Genomic DNA, 20,259 nt, shown 5'->3' with positions numbered 1-20,259 from the left:
CCTGCTCAATCCATGCAAGGCCTTATAAACCTCGATCAATCATCTCGCAGGTGCCTAGTTTCCAGACGCTGCAATTTGCAGAACTTACGCCTTTCTTGGTAAGAGGACCCCTTCGTTCCCCTCACCAATTTTGTTGCCTTTCTCTGTCGTCCCCAAGGGAGAAGGAATTTTAACGATGTACGTGCGACCTTACAATCACACAGTGGTTATATCACCTTCGTCTAACCCTTTGTAGAAAAGGCCTGAGTTCGAATTCAATGACGCTTGGAATTATTATTATTTTTGTTTTATTTTTTTTTCTCGTTTTTTTTTCCGCAACGTGGCTGAGTTAGTCTGTTTGAGGCGAAGATTGTGTGGTTTTATATCCTGAAAACTCAGATTTTTCGTCCAGTAAAGAGTGAACTGAAATTACAGGTACAATATAGTACATTGATACCTCCTAGCCTTAGTTGTATTGATGGTCAATACATGCATTACCTAAACTGTAATATACATTGCTATTTTTAGCAATTCTTGCAAAATTTATGTTTTACTTTAAAAGCACTCGAAATAAAAAATTAGATGACTATGGTTTTGAGACCTCGATAACGATTTTTTTTGATTTTGTAGTTGTTGGCGCATCGGCTTCTGTGGCCATATTGCACCTCCCCAGGTTTTTGCAGTACTTTGATCCAAGCCCGAGGCGGGAATCGAACCCGCGACCTTTGGGTTGCCGGGCAGGTACTTTACCCACTAGGCTAGCCCGGTCGGCTCCTTGATAACGACAAACTCTTAAAGAACCCCAGGGGGCTCACATCTGGTGAGTATGGGCTTCGCACATCCAGAGTTCTGAGCTGGATATTATCATTCTTCTCTTCCTTGATGATTCCCTTCTACTTCTACTTCTACTTCTCTCTCTCAGAGTAAGTTAGAATTTTTTTTTTTTTTTTGGCTGGTGCAGCAAAAGCCTCAGGCTTCCTTGCACCATATGGCTAATGATAATAATAAAAAAGAAGAAAAAAGAGGAACGGCAACTCACCAACGTAAAACAACACCAAAACACTTCAATTTTAAAAGTGTGCAATAATTCTCATAAAAACTATCACTTTCTGGCTAATTACATATTCGATTAAGATTAATTCAAGTTCAATTCGAATGGAATTGGATAATAACCAATTATTATTAATGACAATAACCAATTCTTTTTAAATTTGTCTACTGTGGTAGTTTTTACACTTCTTCACTACCCCACCACCCCCGCTAAAAAGAAAGGAATGAATCAGATCTCGCCCACTTGAGACCCATATCGATTAAAAACTGGAATTTCGTTCTTCCCTAACTTTCGAAAGCAGCCCACCATTTAAGTGCCTAAAGTTCCTCGATATCTTAAACGCAATAACCAGAAAACTTGAAAAGTTCTGAGTTTTGACCACTTCCAAGTAACAATCTACAGTACAGTTGCGATGGTTTCCTTGGACAGTAGGAAACTGTGGCATTTATGCTCAGAAGTAATGAAACTAATTTTATAATACGCACACCGACAATGGTATACACTGAAAGTACAGAATTCACGGGATACCTGGTTCCTGGGCACCCCTCTCGCGAGGCTGCCACCCCTCTCGCTAGTGGACGAACCAACCGCTCGGCAGGTATATGGGTACACTGCATCACTGCATTCACGTAGACGGTAATTCGATGTCAGTATGGATAAACGGTGTGAGTTAATCGACTTTGAAAGAGGGATGATAGTGGGTGCCAGGGTCACTCTACCGCGGAGTGGTACACAAATTGCACTATCCCCGTTCCACAGCATCAAGAGTGTATCGGGATTATGCCATTTCCGGAATAACATCTCATCGTAGACAGCGCTGTGGGCAGAGAAAGGTAGTGGATGAACGTGGACGTCGATGTCTATCTCGCATTGTTTCAGCCAACCGGAGAGAGCGACAGCGGCACAAGTCACCGCCGACTTCAACGAGGGAGGTACCAGATACCTCAACTGGGCGAAAGAAGATCGGCACTGGACCTTGGATGACTGGAGACAGGTCTTCTGGTCCAATGAGTCCCGTTTCTAGTTATTTCGAGCGGACGGAAGGGTGCATATCTGGAGGAAAACCGCACGAAGCTATGCACCCATCATGTCAACAGGAACTGTTCAGGCAGGTGGACGGTCGGTAATGGTCTGGGGCGTGTTCAACTGGCACACGTTGGGACCTCTGGTACGTCTAGACGCATCCCTGAACAGTCCAGGTTACATGTCCATCCTTGCAGACTATCTGCATCCCTTCATGGTCATCGTGCACCCACAGGGAAATGGACTCTTCCAACACAGAGCCATGGTGACTAGAACATGGTTCAAAGAGCATTCGCAGATTTTATCACCACAGAATGGCCTCCCCGTTCACCGGCCATGAACCCTGTGGAGCATCTTTGGGATGCTGGGGAAAAGTCCGTTCGAGCTTTGGATCCTCCACCCAGGAATGCGACGGAATCATGGACAGCGGTGCAGCAAGCACAAATGGAAATACCTGTGGACTGCTTTCGTGAACTAGTGGACTCAATGCCTTGCCGTGTGATTGCCGTTATCCGGGCGAAAGGTGAGCCTACCGGTTACGAGGTAGGTATTCCCATGATTTCTGTCCACTTGGTGTACATCAATGAACATTTCTTCCTCAAAGTAGTCCCGGTGTGCATTTTGAGCTCGCGCGTTGTTATGGCGAAAATTTCACCAGTTAACTAACGAACTTTCGTTTTATAAATTAATCTATTTCCTCGGCTAAATTTAGCTCTTCAGAAATTGAGCCCAAAGTTAACAGTCTCTATCTGAACGAACCAAAAATCTCACCCTTTTCATTGAGCAGCTTCATCAATAAATTATTGGAGGTTCACCTCGTGCATCATCATCATTAACCTTCTCTGCCTTATTTACACATTTTAAATCAATCAAAAACTCCTGCTCTCAGGACAGTGCAAAAGAAAAGCACTTTTGATGCGAACCATTCGGTCCCTTCATCTAAGGCCAGCTTGTTCGGACTGTTGGTCTCTGGCAGTTGAAACCTTTTTGGGGAGGGGATCTTTTTTTGTAATTCAGCTATCAATGTCTCCACGTTTTGAAGTTCAGTTATATTAACCATTTATATATTTCAGCCAATTCCGAAATACAATGACATTTTTTTAATGACATTATTTCTTTATAACCCCCCATCAAATGACTGCAATTAATTGATTTATAATATTCTTCTTAGCAGTTAAATTACTTTTAATTAGGTTTTTTTTTTTTAATGGAAGAAGTCTTTTAAAATTAATGACATATCATTTAAATGTATCTTTACGATATCAAATAACTATATTTTTCTTTTTTCCAAACAGTTTTTTAATTCCTCCAATTGCTCGCCTCCAGGCTTAGCAGAAAGCATTCAGTTTCGGTTTCTTTGACGAACAGTTTTTAATCATACTACGTGTCACGCCTTAATACTTCCAGCTGAGCCCTAGCGGCCATATGATGAAACAATATTGCCAGACGAGCAGCAATTTCTTCGATAAGACGCAGAGCCAAAGGGGGAGATAAATAACATCTCGTGTGACGTGATCAATGATTTCTGTGTAAAGAGCGAAAAAAATTACACGCCTTTTTCTTCTTAAAAAAAAAAAAAATCACTTTCTGCACACGTCTCGCAACTACTGAATGGAAAAGGAAGACAAATATTCACGAAATTGTGTATTTAGCACGAGGACTCAGCACCCAAAATGGGCTATTCCAACGCATGCGCACTTGGCCTAGATTTCCCACGTTTCCGCTTCAGATGTCGATATTTTATTTTTAGAAAAACAGAGGCAACTTCGAAATACACAAAAATATTGAAAATAATAAAAACGTGAAGGGTGAGCTGTTTTCTTATTTGGACGGATGTTGCATCTTTAAAATAGTAGGTTTAGAGTCACAGCTGTGAACATTTAATATCTCAAACGGAATAATTCGTGGTATAATTCACACTGCAAACAAAATAATGAAAATACTAAAATACAGTATCAAATTACAAGTTTGCATTAAAAACAGTAGTAAACATACCAGTTTATGCATTTCTTTTGTCAACGTTTCTCCAATATTCAACGTCCTTGGCTATTTATTTATAAATGCTAATCAGAGTATATAAGAATTTGTTACAAACCCGAACTTATTTCATTATACTGTTGGAACAGAAGACAAGAAGGAATGCCAGTTGCGCCACCTGCGCTTTTGTTCTACAATAAAGAATAATAATATTAAAATAAATAAATATTAATTAAAGTTATTTTGCAGTCGAGTAAAATAAATATTGACCCTGAGAAAGCAATACACCTCAACAGCGAACGCTAAATCTAAATTAAAATATCTTTAAATTTTTATATGCAAATATTTCAAGAATTGGCCAATCTTAAATAATGCACGAAAAAAAAAATAATAATTAACTGGCTTATTCAGCTGCACAGATTTTTATCTTTAAAGCATAAGGGATAAGTCCACACACACTTGTACACATTAAATATTATAACCTATATGAAGCCATTTTTATTTTTAGAATAAATCTATATTTGGCACGACTGTTCGGGTCCCTAGCCGATAACGCTACGAATATCTTGGGACTTTCACCGAACTATTCTATTCAAAGGGAGAAGGTAGCCAAAGATGATTTCATGTGGGAATGCCCGCATCTCGCGACCAACACGCAACGTATAAGGTTTGCACGACACCTCCACATTTAGGCCTTTCCTTTCTGGCGTAGGAAACTCTGCAAACGCATTACGACAGGCATAAAATTGTATTGTCAGACTCCGTTAATGACTGCTGCTGTTTTGTTATTCTGCATTCGTTAACTTTCATACATTCCCTCTCTTCCCAGAAATAAATGCTAATAGATTACTTTGCATGACCCAGACCACCGCAACCAGACGCGACAGAGCCAACATGAATGACGTGACTACATTTTAAGCTAGACACAAACAGGGGTGGTCTGGAGGCCGAACGAACTTATTAATACCCTACGCACATACACACACGCATACATATATACACACTTGAAAGTACAGTACATACAATAACAGATCGCTAGCCCCTAATGATGGCAACATGGCAATGTATACGTTGCACTAATCTTAAACGGACCGTTTAATATCATGCACAGTAAACTATACTACCAAAATGCTGTCATTTAAATACAGCCAGCAGTCTGGATATCCAAAGGTGGTTGACACGATATCTTGACTAAACACAAATTCTGTCGGTATCATTGTGTACCGCTTCACTAAATTCTAATTTTATTTGAAATATTATCTACTACCAGACGAAATCAAGATTTTCTTCTTTCTTAGTATGTCTAGATCACGACGAGACTAGAAGTTAATCCGAAACCCATTATACTACTCAAGTAATTACCATTCCTGGAAACAATTTATGAAGATGATTTTCCTTGAAGTTCGAGATAATCATTTTCTGGAGATCATTCAACTGGAGCATTCTGGAGGTTTCCAGCTGGAAAAGTTTCGTTCTCCTGTAACTGCCTAAATAAAATTATCGCTCTATATTTATGGTACAATTGAAACTGGAGTTCGACATGCTTAAAAGTCATATTCAATGACTCTGAAAAGTTTCAACTTGGAATGTTCAACTATTTTTAAAAAATTATTGAACTTTTCTAATTCTATCATCTGTTTATATAAAAGGTGTTTGGAGTTTGGAAAATTGGCAAGGGACGTACTCGTATACACAATGCACGGTGTAATTGCAAACAAAACAGGTTTATATATAACACAAATGAACAAATATTGTAAATTTTGTAACAACAAACAGTCGAATGCTTCGACTGTTTGTTGTTACAAAATTCGCATTCTGGTAGTTAAGTTGTTAAGATAAAGCTCATTGGCCACTTGTACAAAAATTAATATTATTTACTTGGAGGACATTTATAAATTTTTCTTGTTTAAAATCTCCTGGAACGTACAAATGCTTCACTCCTCTTTTAATATAAGGCCAAGTACCTTCTAAATGTCTAAGTAACTTTGTACAAATAAGTGTCCAGTGTTCTTTACCAAACTGGTGCGGTTTGATTTCTTCGACATAAGTGGTGATATAGGATCAGCTGTCCTCACACCATCACTAATTTTCTCTTTTTGGACTTTTCTGTGACAGTGATGTTCAATCTTTTACCTCACGTGCCACTTTTCTAATGCCTGAGAGCCAAAATGTACCAGCTGACTTCCAGCGTAGAAGGCGTATCCCTATAAATAAAAAAGTAATTTTTATTGATCTACATAGGAAAACAGTGCAGTAGAGCAATTTTCCATCTCACAACTTAAATGGCCAACGGACTTACAAAGAATGAAAATATAACATAAACTGACAACAAAAACCACATGACAATGAACATAAGATACAATGGCCGTTGGATCTTGGACCGTGTCTTTATTATTGACATTACATAAGTTTTCAGGACATTTAAAGAACACTTGGCCTTATATTAAAAGAGGAATGAAGCACTTTTAACCTACGCGTGAGATTTAAATACAGTATCTGTTCATTTCCAGTTTGAAATTATATGCTGATGGAAATCAGGCGTTTCGTTGTAACGTACTCAAGTCTTGGAAATGTATTGAGATTTTAAGTTGAAATAAACTAACTTTTATTGATTGATTATAACCCTTGATATTAAATATATTACATGCCATACATACACGTGTGGGGTTCATCAGATAAAATATATTCAGGGTTGCATGAATTTTTCTCAGCACAAAAGAGTCACACTATTGACTGGTTGGCACGAGTTCAGATGATATACTTTTTTGTCATGACCTACTCATTATTTCTTGCGTGATCGCAGGAATTTGCTGCATTATATGGCGTCTAAATTTTGTGTCAGGTGCATATTTATGTATATCTGTTCCATTCGCTTTCAGAAGTTCCATTGGTTGGAGGGGTCTGCACTGTGAAGAACCTGTCAGATTTTCAGCCTATGAAAATAAAACACCAATATTGGGGTTGTTCAAAGTTCGTAAGTGAGCGCATGGAGAGTGCAACAGAACCAGACATTTTGGGATGAAAATATTTCTATGAGTTTTCGGAGATTATAATTTTCAGTCATTTATAGGAGCAAGGATTCCAAGTGTATTTATCATAAATCGTTTGGATTGTTCAACTTTGTGGCGGATGTTTGTACATCACACATTACTGTAAACTCCTGTAAACCCCTGGCTTGTAGCCGTGAAGGGTATTGTGTACGGCATGTGCGTTCTGTATACAATAAAGAGTTCTTCTACATTCCAAAATTCGATGTTCTTCTGCATATTATTTTTCAGACGCGAAGACTGCGGTAGCCCATTTTTCTGATGTATACCGATTTGGCTTTGCATTAGCAACACCTGCTTGCGTACGAAAGTGCTGGTCTGTGACGCTGGTGAAGGCTCACAATCAGGAATGGCAGATATAAGACTGTAGGTCGCGCACGTGGCGATCACATTTTGAGTGCCTCTGAGAAAGAATGGGTCGGGTCGAGATCTTTCCGACTTCTAACTTGGAATCACGTTCGAAGTCGGAAAGACAACACAACCAGTCAAAGATCACACGTGGGAGAGCCACAGGTGACCTTTGGCTGTCCGAAGGTGAGGGTCTGCGCGGGTAGCACAGTGGTATCGACACTGTCCTTCCCACACCGGGTGGAAAAGGCCCGGGTTCGAATCTCGTCGATGACGCGAGGAACTTTTATGGGCTTTTTTCACTCCGTGGCTGAGTTAGTCGGTCTCAGGCGTAGATAGCAAGGTTCCCCCCCCAGAAACTGGGGTTTTCGTCCAGCAAAACAGGTAAGTCGACCAGAGAACACACGCAATTTACAGACATAATGCACATGCATATATGAAATAACTTTCCGAGTGACCCTAATATAGTAGTTTGTTTGTTTAGTTAACCACCCAGTACAACGTAGAAATAGCAAAACCGATATCCACACGAGTGCGTCAGCACCAACACTGGGCTACCAACATGTGGAAATCTGTCGCTTGATCCGATGAATCCCGTTTCCAACTCTATCATGCTGATGGGCGTATTCGCATCTGAGGAAAGCAAATAAGGCTATGGCAGCCGGATGCATGTTCAGAAGGCTGGAGTTGGTAATGTTATGGTTTGGGGACTGTTTTCATGGCATGCTCTGATCCATTAATCAACGGATCAATGAGAACGCCTACCTTTCTATTGCTGCCGATCAATTATACCCCTTCATGATGACATATATCCATATAACTCCAGTGTCTATCAAAAACTCTGTATACTCTGTTCACTTTGTACAAATTGTAAATCAGCCCTACCATGTAATATTGTTCTCACATCTGGGGCAGTGCCCCCAAAACCTCTCTCAGGCTTCTAGATTCCATTCAAAAGAGGGCAGTTAGATTAATTAATGGCTCATCTCTAACAGGGTCTATCCACGCTCTGTCTCATAGACGTTCTGTTTCTGCTTCATGCCTTTCCTATACATATTTCTATGGGCACTGTTCTTCTGAATTGCCTTCTATAATTCCCGCTGTCTCTTCCAGAGCAGTCCGAACACGTGCAACCAATCAACATCCTTTTACTGTCCAACTTCGAACTCACAGAACCAACTTTTCTTCTTCCTCATTTATTTATTCAACTTCCGTTTTATGGAACAACCTTTCTTCATACGTATTTTCTGAAAATTACAATCTAGAGAAATTCAAATCTAATATCAACAAGTATCTTCTCAACCTTCAACCCATACACGGTCCTAGCACAATAGGCCCTAATATCTTCGTGTTTGGGATTTTCATTAAAAAAAAAAAAGAACGTGTCATGCCACAAGACTTATCAGGTTGCTAACTGGTGTCAGATACATGACAATAAATTCTCCGTCCTCCCATGGCCTCCCAACTCAGCCAATCTTAAACGAATTGAGCATGTTTGGGCTAAGACCGTCCACTTGACAATGTATGGACATTACTGAACACATTGTGTAATGCATGAGGCACGACCACAGGACACCATGCAATATATTAGGTGTTTGAAGTCAATTTTTATGCATGGTTTCAACACCTATGAAGTCCATGCCATATTACGGGCAAAAGGTGGCCCCACGAGGTATTAGGTAGTTGTTGCTAATGAGATGCTAATGCAGTGTATACAGTACTGCTGAGTAGCTCACTGCCTAAATATATGAGAGTGAACCAAATGCCAGTGAGATCTGTATTTTTCTGAATTTAAATTAAGCATTGTCACAGGTGTAAATTTAGGGACTGGCACTAATGCTTCTACTGAACACTAGATCACGTTGACCCTCCTCTGTACGCTGACTGAAAAAATAATATGGCATAATGTCGGCTTCATACGGACGATGACGTGAAGGAAGTTGTCAAATAATGGTACAAACATCAATCAGAAGAATCTTTAAGCGTAGGTACAAAAAATCTAACGCACAGATGGAATAAGTGCCTAAACTGGTGGAAATTTTTTGAAAAAATAAGGTACCAATTATTGGTAAAAAATAATTCTCATTTGCATCTGACTTACCCTCGGGGGGTTTTCGTTAACATAGAGCAGATTTTGTTTAGCACAAATGACTTTCACCTGTCTGTAATTTATATCTTTGAATCAAAAATGACTCCCAGATCCCTATAGCTATAAGCCATAGGGATCGGGATACCTCTAAGTGACGGCTGAATGGGGATTTTGCAGTGAAAGCAATACCATTCACAGATTTGGTTGGGATTTACTTCCATACCGAAACAATAGTCTGCAAGTTGAGTGGTTTTATTACGAATAACGCTGGCCAACATGATTTTTACCTTCGTTAATATATCAGTTGTTTGCAATAATTTTTTTTTGCGTCGATTTCTAAAATAATTCTTAAAATTTGACAGTTTTTACTATACAGGTTTTTGAATTTACCTCTAATACGTTTATTTCATTATCAACGGATCAATGTCAAATATGACATTGATCATATTTGACATTGATCCGTTCACAATATTACATTAATACACCAACCGTTGAGTTAAAATAATTTAATACTGTATACAAACAATACAGAGGATACTGTAACATAATCTATTTACAATAACTGATTACGAATAAAGCCTAAAAACAAAATAAAATACAAATTTTAAAATACAATAAAATATATAAGATTAAAAGCGTTAAAACTATACAATTGTAGCTTTCGGGGGAGTCCGCCTCCTTTCTCAACAAGAAATAATACTTGCGCAGCACATCCTTAAGTATCAGGTTCACGGCACATGTGGTTGATCAGGCGCATGAACAAAAGTTCCTGCACGTGCCCCAGAACCGGAAGCAGCTCGGGAACGTGGTAAACAGAAACGCTCATCTTTTGAGAGGACTATAGCCTCAAAAAGGGGGTGAAGCCGCACACTCCTATCCCTATTCATAGTATCGTTGTCGGATGAGCAAATCCACAAGCTCTCGAGCCACTTGCGGTCCCAGAACCTATGCGCCCGATCAAGGATGACAACATTTTCTGGGGAGACCTGGTGCTGTCTTTCCCAGAAATGTTCAGCAACAGCAGACTTATCAAACTCTGCGGTCTGTATGGCACTCATGTGTTCCCCCAGACGATCCTTAAGCCGCCGCCCCGTTTCCCCCACATAACATTCCCCACAATCCGGGCATTTAATCTCATATATAACCCCACTACTGGAGTTCCTTGATATGGGGTCCTTAACTTGCAACACTACTGTGTGCAACCTCCGACCCGGAAGTTGCACACAGCGTGCTTGATGATCCCGAAATACCCTTGCAATGCGTTCTGAAAGGCCCGGAGAGTAGGGAATGTAAGTTGTGGTAACCGGAACAGTCAATTCTCTATGGGTAGACTCCACTCCTCTACTATATTTATCCATGATCCTCTGGGGGGGTAACCGCATTTCATGAGGTCTGCGGCAATTCGTGAAATTTCTTTCTCTTTCTCCTCAGAGGTACCACAGTGGGTTCCAATCCTATCAAATAGTACCTTTTCTTAAGCTGCCTAGTCTGCACCGACCTGTAGTGGGTATACTGGCTCCGGCACATTGGTTTCTTATAGATTGTGGTTTTAAGCCAGGAGCCATCTCTGTATACCACTACATCCAGGAATAGGAGGGTACCACCTGCTTCTGCCTCTGAGGTAAACTGTATAAACGGAGAAAAACTGTTGAGACGACTAAACACATCTTCCTCTCTCCCCTTTTGAACAATAGTGAACGTGTCATCCACATACCTTTTCCACTTACGCATAGGGAACTCCAATCCTTCAAAGATCCTGTTTTCTAATTCCTCCATGGCTAGGTTCGCCACAATAGCGCTAATAGGAGAACCCATAGCTGTGCCGTGAACCTGCTTGTACATCACCCTTTGAAATAACATAGTAGTACTCGAGAGACACGATTCTACACCACAACAAATATCTTCGATAATTCAATTATCATTAGAAACTTATTACCTTATTACGGAGACTAAACATTTAACAAATAAATAATTCACTTTTCAAACTTCCTTCAGAAAGAGAGAACATCCAACCTCGCAAATGGTGCATGCACTGAAGGTGAGTATCCCACTCTATAGGTATAAAAGAAGTTCGAATAGCATTTGTATTCTGACGTTCATCAAACTTTATTTTAAAAAGAAAATAAAAAGTAAATTTATTGTCATTCAGGAAAATTAAAACAAAAATATTATGTATTTCACGATTAGCGGTTCTTTGGGATCACGATTAAGAAGTAACTTAGTTATCAGCGCCCAATAATGTCCTTAAGAACTTGTATTAGTTTCATAGTTGCTTCTGATGGTCCTCTGTAGTTAGCCCGTGCTTCTTTTTCCATTCTTACTTTTAAATTTCAATCGCACGTTTGTGTGCCCCTGAGTCCAAAGATTTCAAACGGCGTTTTTATAATTTGAGTAAAAATATTTTTAAGTTTCACGTTAAAGCGCTGCAGAACTTTTATAGAGAGTTCAATATTTATACCAGTATAAGAAAGAGAGCGTTGCATTAACGGGAAAGGATAGGGGAGAAAGGGAACGAGGGAGTCTACTCCTAATGTTAGTCCTCCTTGGTAAATAAAGACGGCATCAATATGTCTGCCTCCCAAAGACGCTTCGCGTTTTCTCCCCGGCGTGTACGTTCAATGTATCCAAGAGTGCGCCTGCCACTGACAGGTATTGGCATTCTAGCTAAGCTGGCCATAGTGGATGCAGGGGATCGACGACTCCGATTGCACAGACCAAGGAACCGTACATCTAAAGCCGTCATACGCTGCCTGGTGCAGGCCGAAGATTGCACTCCGATCGAATCTCCTATCTGGGTCCAAGAGTATCGAGCGGATTTTCTTGCAGACCGCACTTTAGAGCCAATGGAGAGTGTCCTTGTACGATATGCAGCAGGCTTCACGTGGATTTACAGAAACCGTAAACAAGCAATATGCTAGGTGTCGCCCCAAGCTAGGTTTATCTTCTTTCGCTCTGCGAACACCCGTTTTCTAATGCCACTTTCTGCGCGCTTTCATCTTGCCAAAAATGTGGTTGTTTCGTTTTTGTGTTCTGTTGAAGTGATGCAGAACCAACCCCCCCCCCCACCCCGCACACACACACGAGCCCAAACACCCCAGTAGCTTCTTTAATATTTATTCGTCAAAAAAATATTTCACTCTTTTGGGCTGCGCATTTCATGCAAATGAAGTTTCAATTCAACTGAAATAAAAACTACTTTAACAAAGCACCAATGACGTCATATTCGTGGCGTCGCTTAATGGTTTCTTTTGAGAGCATGCGCAAAACAGAATAAATGTAGACGCATTCGGTCATACCACGTCTTTTTCACTCTGTATGAATCTCAAATCCGTGTTATTTAAAAATAAATAAATGTCACCTGAGTAATGTGAAGTGAGCAATTGGAAGGAACCCTTGAGATCATTGGTGAATGAAGGTCGTCGTATATTCATTGGAAAATATCTGACTCAACAGTGAAAGTTCGAAAAGGATACGTAAATGGAAAGTCCGTGAATAATTATTACATGATGACTTCATAACTCAAGAAAGATGTGAAAAGGAGGAGGAGGAGGAGAAAAATCTATTCAACAACTCCCCAATTCAAAGAGGGCGGGATAGAAGCCAAATGGATTAGTAATCCATCGCCTTAACCACTTGGCCATTTCGTCTGGTGAAATAGGTACTCGTGCAGGGGCGATCCCAGGATTTTCAAAAGAAGGAGCTAAAACAGTGTTCCGCGGAATCCTTAAGCTTTAATCATTATGCAGCAGTAATAAATATCCACATTATTTTGATCACGGAGAGGGGGGAATTTAGCCTGTTTAGCCCCTACATAGGACAATCCCTGCATTAAACACTGGCTAAAATTTAATTTCGTTTATTACTAATAGTAAGTATATTACTTTCTGCTTAGTGATATACAGAAAGAAAGAGATGAATTAGGTATTGTCGCAATCAGTCGTATCCGGGGGTGATTCTACCTGCCCTCGTGAATAGCACAGTTGGTACAATCGCCGTCCTCCCCACACCGGCTGGAACAGACCTGAGTTCAAGTTCCGTCGATGACTAGGAATTTTTAGGGGCATTTTTCACAATGAGGCTGAGTTAGTAGATCTCAAGCGAGGGTGGCGTGGTTTTTCCTCCCGGAACTCGGGTTTCTCGTCCAACGAACAGCAAATAAGCCAGTTTTCGAGTTCTGCTGGATTCTGTTTTTCTACGAGTAGAAATCTAGCTGCAGAAAACTTAATGTTTTATTTTTATTAATTAAAATAATAAAATAATGCCATCTGTTCAGAGTAACAACATCGAAAACGGCATCACTAATCCATGAAATTATGTTTATTTCTTTTTAGAAGCAGAATTTGAATTTGGGTCGTAGCATCCGTTACAGTTTGAAAAAAGAGAGATGTATATTTTGGTTTTGGCCTAGCGCCAAGATTCTTCACTACGGTTGCTAGTGGTGTCGTGTATGTACACGTCATATTTTATGTCACATGTACGTCATTCACGTCATCTGTGAGTGCAGTTACGTCTGCCTTCATCTATGACGAAAGGCACTTCGTCAGGTATTTGCAACGTTGTGTCCCAAACTGAGGAGATCTTTTTTGTCTTGTATCTACACCCAACCGACAAAACACAGAAGACATATGCAAATGAGGCCTTTCTTTTAATTTAAAGTACTACTCATTATCCGAAATACAGCAATCAAGTACTTTGGTAATTATAAAAAATTACAGAGTTACATCAAATAAGTATTGGAATCCATTAAGAAAGGATGAAATGTTGGTATTGTTAAAGCAGACTTCAAAAAAGCTCAAAAGTCTTTTCCAGAAATTAAAAAGAAATTTGGCACCTACCAGGTGCCGCGCCACCACCGTCAGTTTAAAAAATGAAAATTAAATAACTAATTTTCAACTTGTAACCAATTAATTATCAATTAAGTTGCCTAATAAATATATAAAAGTAATTGTTTTCACATTATTGTACATACCTCACAACATAATATTCACTCAATATTTTGTAATACTTTATAATTATATCCTGGATTTTTAATAAAAATCAGCACGAATCTGAAATGCAGCGCGGGTTTTCTGTGATTTAATACAATAAACAAATAGCTATACATAGCTCAGATCGTTCTATGCAGTCAACATTTTTGTAATATTCTTTACTAATGCAGTCCTAAATTTTAATAAAAATTAAAGGATAACAAGTATTTCACGTTTCTGCTATAATTAATATAATAAGGAAATACACTGCTCGACAAAATTAACAGAACACGTAGAAAACGTGGTGTAACTCGTGAATCTTGCTAGACAAAATTTGGTATGGTGGTGTACCATACAATAACGATGAAATCAGAAAAGCGAAAAAATCGGACAGGTATAATGGCCATTTATAGGGGTTATATAAGAATTACCAAGAAGGTCACATTTCAGAAGTCGATACAAGGTGCTCAAAAATATGACCACATGACATCAGCGTATGATCCACGGCTAAACAGGCCTGACAGCGATGAACCCTGCTCGATATAAGGGTGTCCATAAGATTCTGTGGCATCAAATCCCATTGTTCCACAGCGCTGACCTTAGCTCACCAAGTGACCAAGGAGTTGGCTGTCGGTGTGCAATGCGACTTCCAAGGTATCGCATTGCATAAACATATAATGTATCGTGATGGCCACGGCAGTCGTTGGAAATTTTCAGTTTCAAGATATTCCTCTACCCCTTGACCTCTATGTGCATTGGCGTTGTCGTGCATGAAAAGAAAATCTGGGAGTGGCACATGAGCAGTGAGCAGTTATGGTACCCAAAACGTGAAGAGGGTTGCGGCTGTTGATCTTCCCCACGCCAGAACACCGCCCCACTGTTAGTCCCTTTCTCTGATGTTGGAGGGATGGTACCGCAATCCTCGTTGTCTCCAGATGAAATTACATCTAGAAACTGTTTGCAGGCTAAAACGGACTCATCAGAGAATAGAATTGTACCCAATTTGTGCCGCTTCATCGCAGCAGCAAGAGCTACACCACGTTTTCTAAGTGTGTTCCGTTAATTTTGTTGAGCAGTATAGTTCTGTCCAATTTTGGTTCTTGTAACATGGCGCATCATCCTGTTGTAAGAACCCATTCGCATACTGGAACCACGAAGGATCTGGTCGGAAATAATTTTCAGATAACTTGTGGCATCGAAATGTTGCTCCGCTGGTAACAAAGGGCTCCACGTGTACCAAAATACTTTCCACGCCATTACACCGCCATTATCAGCCTGAATTCTTGATGCTTAGCAGGTTGGTGGACTCGTGCTGTTTTCGCCATATTCTGGTCCTCCCATCAACGTGAAACAGCATGAACAGGGATTCGTCAGACCACCCAACATTTTTCAAATCCTCTTCTGTCCAGTATTTGTGTTCCTGAACTCAGCATAACTTGTTTTTTTTTGCTCACAGGAGCGGTTACCACTGTTGTCTTGGGTCCTTATTTGGCTGATTTTAGCTCTTCTGTTACCTGGCATAGGTGTTTTCTGTATTATTTGGTTACCGTTATTTGATTATAATAATATCAAGAATCGGTCCAATAACCGAATATTATTTGCTTATTGGACCGATCTCAATACACCAGGGACACATCGATACTTGAAAACATCAGCAGTGTAAGAGATACTCGTACCAGCGCGTCTTGCGCTGAGTATTACATCACGTTCAAAGTCACTTAAATCTGTCTTCTTGGCCATTCTTGAACCGAACTGCGGGACGACCACACTGTCACCGTATTTAGCAGTCATGGGCTTGAACTCTGGTCACTCAAAACACGTGTACCTATGCACCCTCGCGCTGGACCACTGTGCTACAGTCTGCCCACCTTCTTTATATCGCACGGTACTAATACAGGACGCTGTTATCATCGAAGGGTGTCCCATTTCGTGAAAAGGCGCACTAATAAAGTGGCTCCTTAGTGTATACGTAACGCATTTGAATTTCCTGCAGTAACTCAAAGGCGATAGCAATAGTCCAAAGCAAAGTCAATTAATCTATTTTTATGATAGCTTATTATATCTACACGATGTCATATCAACGACGTTACAATTTACACACTGGTGCCTCGGTGCCTTAGTTGCCTCGATGCTTAATTAAGCAACACCCAACCCAACGATTTTCTTTTCCACGAATTAGCAATATCGTACTGCAGGCATAGCGAGAATGGCAAGTAATAATGTCTTTTTTTTTTATTTAACGGATGGTCCTATCAACTTGACGTATGACATGTATGCCTTTCCGGCGTTCTGAACTCCTACTGTTCACGTCACGTGCGTCAGACATTCCCTGTCACCACCGCAGCTATTCTCCTGGGGAGGTCGGCACATCCCAGTAAAGACCATACATTATCCGACCCTTTCTCTTTCTTTTTTTCCTGTGTTTGAGCGACCTCAGTATAACTAAAGTGGCAGGTTAAAGGAACTAAAGGGCCTCACGTGCACTATCGCTGCTCCTCGCTCACCTTAATCTATTTTATAATACGCAATAACTATTTCCAACCCCCTGTTCCTTCCTTCGAAAATAATCTTTGCTCATCTCGTTTTTCTTGTAAACAGCAGGTTTTTGTAGCGGTTGTTATGGAGGATCAGAAAACTTAATTCATCCGCTTAGCAACCATATAATTAGGAATTAGCCTGCCTACCAGACTACGGTAAAAAAATATTTGTTTAAAAACCCCTTAAGGAGGAGGTAATGAACCATTGGCTAAGATTTAAATCGGCTGACACAGGCCGGTTTAAATTAATCTATACGAAGTAAACAACGTATCGTGGAACAATCCCCACAGCTACTGGAAACAAGAAAAACACGTAACAAAAAATTATTTTTATATTTAAATGTTTTTTTTTTTTGTGTATTTTGTGTGCAAAATCCAACTGCATGAGCGTTAGGAGCGTTCGTATATATATTTGCATCTGCGCTCCATTGACTTCACCATGTCCGTCCGTCCGTCTGCATGCAATAGAGAAACTCCGAATAAAAGAATTTTCAGGAAATTTTATATTTTGGCCCTTTAAAAATATTTGTCAAACAATTCCAAATTTTATTAGAATAGACAAAGAGAATCTTGCAATTATTATAGCAACCACACAAAGTTTGGTTTCGATCTGACAATTCTTTTTTCTTTATTTTTTTAAGGCGCTGAATGAAGTGAAGTGCCGCAACGGATAAAGTGGAATCCAGATCAGTGATTGGGTTCCTCTTTCTGCAAGGGAAAATCCAAAACAATCCACGAAGAATTTGTCGCTGTTTATGGAAAAGACTGCACAAGTTGCAGTGTGTTGCAAGTTGATATAAACAATTCGAACGTGGAAGAACCTCAGTGCATGATTAAGAAATCCCAGGACGCCCAACAACTGCTATAACTGAAGAGTGTTGCAAAAATTGAGGCATTAATCCTGGAAGATCGCTGTATTAGCGTCGAAGAACTAGCTGCAGAGCTTCAAACTACTATAGGGTATGTGGAGACCATCATCCATCAACAGTTGTATATGAGTAAAGTGTCTGCTGGATACGTTCCCAGACTTCTGGCGCCTTACCAGAAGAATGCGCACAGAATTGCTGTCAATGTGTCAGGAAAAGCAAGGGGATTTTGTTTTCACGGCTTGTCACCATGGAAGAAACATGGATCCATCACTATGATCCCGAAACTAAACAAATGTCAAAACAATGGAAGCATGCAGAATCACCCCCCGCCCCCAAAAAAAGGCAAAGGTGCAACCAAGTGCTGGCAAGGTGATGCTGTCAGCTCTTCGGATGAGCATGGTGTAATTCTAACAGATTGCTTTCAAAAAGGGCTGTACTGTGATGGCGAAATATTATTCCAGCCTCCTCATAAAGCGATAAAAGAAAAAAGACGGGGAAAGCTGTTGAAAGGTGTGCGCTTGCTCCAAGATAATGCTCCTGCGCATCCTCGCATGCTGCAGTGAGGTGTGCCCACGAATGTGGGTTTGAAATATTGTCGCATACTGCTTGTTTCTCCAACCTCGCACCCTCGTATTTCTTCCTCCATCTGTCGTTGTGAAAGTTGATAGCCTAAATAAATTCAAGGAAGAAGTGGACAAACGTTTGGAGCGAATGAATGGGTGAAATGGGAAGGGTTTTTCATCCAGCAAACAAGATCGACCTCAGAACACACGCAATTTAGAGACAGTATACAAGAAGCAATATGGCCTTAGTCACTGATGCTCCTAAAACTCTACTAATGCTACTGCCTCTATGGTGGTACAGTGGATACGTTACCTCTATGGTCACGGGTTCAGTTCCGTCTCAAGCCTAAAGAGTTGTTTTTTCATTTATTATTTCTCCCCAAACAAAGCGATGCATGTCCAGATACAAGGATGAATGTAGATATATGTGGACAGTCTTCTTTGAATTAATCTTAGGGAATAATTGTCCAATTATCGTCCTCTGCGGTTCGCCCTTATTTTACCTAAGGGGTAGAGAGACGCCATAAGTTACCCCTTCTGACCTAAAGAATATTTTTATAAGAACCTTTCAGCTTTCTTCGATGACAAAAGATGGCGCCACTTGAAAACTCTCCCGAAGAATAATTTTCGAAATTTTTTAGCTGTTGATCCTAGATAAGGTTACTTTGCTGTTATAAAACAACATTATAAGTTTTTTAATATATCTAACTGTATTAAAATTAAATTAATTACAAGGGAAGTGAAATGATTATTACAACGAGCTGAAGAGTCACAAGTGAGCTTGGTAGAATAGACGCCTAAAGAGGACTGTGAACCAAGTGTCCATCAGCAACTGGAAGCGACAGTGATGACTTTGTAGGCTGGACTTTTCAGACATTAATGGACTATCCTTGATCAAATGATTGACCTAAAGAATGGAAAGAAGTTTCTTATTAATAATTTGAAATTAAAGAAACATGTTCGTATTTATTGATTTCTGAAAATCAACAAATAATATTGAATATAAATCTAACAGCTGATACATTTTTTAATGAACATTACTGGATGCAATATATTCGTAAACATGAAATTAAGCTCACGTTTAAGTTGATGTAAGTGCAGGGGTCCAAATGGAAAATTTTCCATTTCTATTTTGAGGACCCGGAAGGGCCTCATAATATTCCCCCTGATATTTTCGCAAGCTTCCATATTACAGATTTTAATGGTAATGTGCGACATCAAAATTATTTTTAAAAATCCGTTTGAGTTGTTTTAAATTTTGTTTTGAGGTCGAGTTCCCCCACGGTCACACGCTCCCCTGAATAATTCTCGTACGCATCGTCTCCATATTCACAATGTGTAACAGCTGCATTAAAGAATGTCACTCGCCACAAAATAAAAAACATATTTAGGTGTTCAACAGAATCCCGATCTCAACCCCTTCAACTAGATGAAAACTTACAAACATTCCTCCTTACTATAATCAGCCAACATGGTCTTTAACGTGAATTAAGAGATAAACTTAATTCATTCCGGAAAAAAATTCAGGATGCCCTTGAGCAGATAGAATAGTGCGATTTGATTTCCAGCAAGTCCAATCATCTTTTGATTCACCAAACATAATCGCTAAGAAATTTCGTAAAATCGATGCAGTAATATTAAATTTCTCGTTTAATTCAATTTCGCTGCGCAACATTTTAACAACGAATAGAAATCTAAGACAATGCAGTCAATTCCTTTCTCTCTTTCTTAGACTAAATCTTGATTTCGGTTTAACTGGAAAACATATTTTACGTATCCAATAAAAAAGCGATCCTTCCAGCTTTAACC

Source organism: Mastigoproctus giganteus, chromosome 10 (assembly GCF_048544385.1).
Source record: "Mastigoproctus giganteus isolate SK-2022 chromosome 10, ASM4854438v1, whole genome shotgun sequence".
Classification (NCBI taxonomy): Eukaryota; Metazoa; Arthropoda; class Arachnida; order Uropygi; family Thelyphonidae; genus Mastigoproctus; species Mastigoproctus giganteus.
Note: the sequence above shows the minus strand (reverse complement) of the source record.